Source organism: Scyliorhinus torazame, chromosome 18, assembly GCF_047496885.1.
Source record: "Scyliorhinus torazame isolate Kashiwa2021f chromosome 18, sScyTor2.1, whole genome shotgun sequence".
Classification (NCBI taxonomy): Eukaryota; Metazoa; Chordata; class Chondrichthyes; order Carcharhiniformes; family Scyliorhinidae; genus Scyliorhinus; species Scyliorhinus torazame.
The window spans coordinates 66,050,991-66,054,911 of NC_092724.1; positions in this window are offsets into that span (position 1 = coordinate 66,050,991).

The window sequence follows — 3,921 nt, forward strand, 5'->3', positions numbered from 1 at the left end:
GCAGCTACTCCACGCTTGTGCTCTGCCCCACACTCTTGGGGAGAACTCCCGCACTCACAACACGTGACCATTTTTGTAGCTGCCACATCACGTCATCACGTGACCACTCGATCGCGAAATTCCCCGTTTAGTTGGGACAATTAGTTCCATGAGATGTAACAGTGTGCGTAAATGGAAACTTGTGCACAGACCATTTTGTAACGTACAAATTAAAAGGCTGTCATGAATCTGCCTAGTAACAGCAGTAACATAAATTTGACAAGGCAACAGGTACAAATCTGCCGAGCAATAGCAGTAGCTACTATTCAAATTGCAGGATGAGATGTGACATTCTCAGTCAAGAGACTATTAGGCATCTAGAAAGAATCAGGTGTAAATCACCTGGGGGGTGGCACAGTAGCACAGTGGTTAGCACTGTTGCTTCACAGCATCAGGGTCCCAGGTGCGGTTTCCAGCTTGGGTCACTGTTTGAGCGGAATCTGCAAGTTCTCCCCATGTTTGAGTGGGTTTCCTCCAGGTGCTCCGGTTTCTTCCCACAAGTCCTGAAAAACGTGCTCGTTATAAATTGGACATTCTGAATTCTCCCTCAGTGTACCTGAACAAGTGACGGAGTGTGGCAACTAGGGGACTTTCACTGTAATGTCATTGCAGTGTTAATGTAAGCCTACTAGTTGCACTAATAATTATTATTATTCGTAGAAACAGCTTAACCAGATGATGGAGTGATCAGTGGAGGTATACACATGCTAATTTCTAGAGTCAAGGAATTTGAGAGAGATAGACAGCCAAACACAGAATGCAGAATCAAGGGGGAAAAATGGATAATTGCCATCACCCTCAGAAGCAGACAGGCCAGTTTACACCTCACAGCCGAGAAGCCAGTTTACATCTAACTGCCAGGAGACTAGTCGCATTAACGTCTCACAGCCAAGGCAGTGCAGAAACCTTTGTAAAAGCTGTTTAAGCATCTTCATTGGACCAGGAAAAGACATTTCCCAGACTTCATTATCAGTCTGTATTGTGTGGTAACTATAAACTGGATTTGATTTATAAATTAATTTAATGTGGATGTTGTTTGGGGAAAGGGGAAATTTCAAGGCGTTTAGGGATGATAGATTTATTTTGGAACAAGCGGTACGTTCGATATAAACTATTTGTGGGTTCAGTGATTCATATACTTAATTGTCTTAAGAATTGTGTAATCCTGTTCATGTGTATTTGCCTTTTCTTTAATTTAATAAATAGTATTTAACAATTGTTACATAATGACCTGGCTATTTATTCTCACTAGATTTCCACCTGACTCCTCACATCATTCCAGAAACACAATTATACACACCCACGATCTGGTGTTTCAAGATGGGATAACCTCCCAGATACCATCAGTGTGGTTCATGACAAGGCTAACAATACATAACCATTTACATATGGGACGCGATTTAATGGAAACATTTCAAAGTGTCATTTTGGGTGCATTTAGCAGGTGTTTCCCGACGGCCTCGTTGGCGAGATCGTGGCCCGAATTCAGTTTAGTACCAAAATGAGCCCCACGATGTTATCACCATTACTGGCTGTCTCGTTGTATAATTCACCGTTCTCACTCTTCGGTTTCTCACCGCTCACTCTCAGTCAACACACAAACATGGCAGCGTGCAGACCTGTTCCTCGCTTTGGCGAACTGGCCAGGCTTTCAATGCTGTGAATGAGATGCAGACATCCTGTTCCCCCCCGAGGGGGGGGGGGGGGGGGCAGAGGACCAGCAGCAGGATCAACAATGCCACCTGGGTGGCAGCTGCTGTCACTTTGGGCAGCATGACCAGGAGGACTGCCGTCCAATGCCAGAAGACCAATGACCTCCACCAAGCTGCAAGAGTAAGTTACCACCTTTCTTCTGCTTCAGTTCCGCCTGCCACCCCCAAATCCCCCACAAATCACTGGCTGGCACCTTGCACCCTCCTCACATCTGCTCCTCGTGCTTGTTCTTCAGTAACCCCTGGCACCCACCCAACCCCTTCATGTACAGGTGTGGTGCTCACATATGCTTCTCTAGACCCCCGACCCATCAAGCGGTGGCTCACAACGCCCTCTTTTTCTTCCTGCAGGAGAAGAGTGCCAATATTAAGCGGGTAAGGGCCACGATGGGGAGTGGGATGCCAGGATTTGGGTCCTCATTCACTGAGGAACAATCTGCGGAAACCACGCGGTTGTCCGAGAAGAGAGCAGTCACCGTCAGCGAAATTGGCCTGTTCCACAGAGGTGAGGATGCATTTCCGCTTCACCCAGATGAACTACTCACTTGAGACGAGTCATGTCAGACGAAATGATCCTTCCCTCTCACTGACCACATATCTGTTCTTCACAGTATATGCCTCTGATGAGGCAAGGGCATCTGGAGTCATTCCACCCTCTAACCCCCCCTCTACTACCACACCCCAAGGGACCATCTTGAGGTGACCACCATCAACCCCACCTTCCACCAGCGCAGAGAGACACACCTCTGTGGGCAACATTAGTAAACCAGCTTCTGGGGCACAATCTTGTGAGGACCCCACAGTTGCTGATGCACATCAGGTGGGGGCAGGAACATCCAAGGGAGATGGCAGTCAGAGGGCTGCTCAATCCCAGGCCTCAGCTGGGTCCCAGGCAGATGTCAACCCTCTGGGCAAGGTTCTCCCAGAGCTGGTGCAGATGAGAGGACACAGCCGTGACATTGAGGAGAGGATGTCAGTGACCAACAACTGCAATGCCAATTGCAGGAATCCTAAAGGCATCAGGTGCACAAGACGGTGCTGGCAATTTGTGGCACCCAGGACAACTGCTCGGCTGGCAACCAGTGGAAAACCTGGAGCACGACAACCTCTTCTTGAGTGATGGTGCCCAAGGCAGGGCTCAACCCGTGATAATTATGGCTGAGGGCCACAGCTTCATGTCCCAGTCACAGAGACCGCCCCAGATGCTGTTGAATATTGCCAAGGCACTCCAGAGCATGGTGCAGTCACTGAGGGCATCAACACCACAGTGCAGACAATGGGAGTCTCCAGGCCTGGTAGTGTTAAATGACTGAAGACACAGCTGCTCCTACATCTGAAGTCCCGCAGGAGCCTATGGGCACCATCAGAGAGGAGAAATTGCTCAGCAACCCAGGCTTGCCAATTAGAAGATGGTATTCTACAGTTCTTCTGCATCACCCCCTCCTGATACTGGCACATCAAGGACAGTGGGCAGAAGAAGTTGGAGTAGTGATCCTTACAGTACCCCACTAGTCACTGGCTGAAACTACCTCTTCAGCCCAGTTTCCTTTGCGGCCTGCCAACCAGTTTTCTATGCATCACAATAGATTGTCCCCAATCCTGATGCTCAATTTAGACAGCAAAAAGTCTGCCAAAATGCCAAGCAAACCCCAGCCTTGTCCGTCATCAATGCATGTTAACAATTTGATCTTGCCACTTGTTTCCCCTGGGAGGAATCAGTGATGTTGGGGAGTCAGTGATGTTGGTTAAGCACAAGTAACTAAAATGTATGGCTCAATCAGTAAATAGCTGGGGGCTCTCTGAACCGGTCAACTATGATGCACATGTTTTTGTCACTAGTGACTGCAGGGTAGAAGTGGTACGAATTGAAATCATCCTACATCTATATGAAAAATCAGGATGCAAAGTAGAAGCAACCACAGCATCTCCGATTCATTGTTCAGAGAATGTGCCCCATTCAAACTGAAGGACCATTGCTGCAGCAAAGAGGAAGACAGCCTCAAATACAGTCTGTATATCTGGCTTTGAATAAGTTGGAATAAATTTAAGGAAATCTGAAAAAAAAAAAATCAAGGTAGATTAGTTGGTATGTCCGATACTGATGTTTATTCAATTCTACTCATTTAGCTGACCTTTGCTATTTCATGGTCACAGCAAAACACAAGGCAAG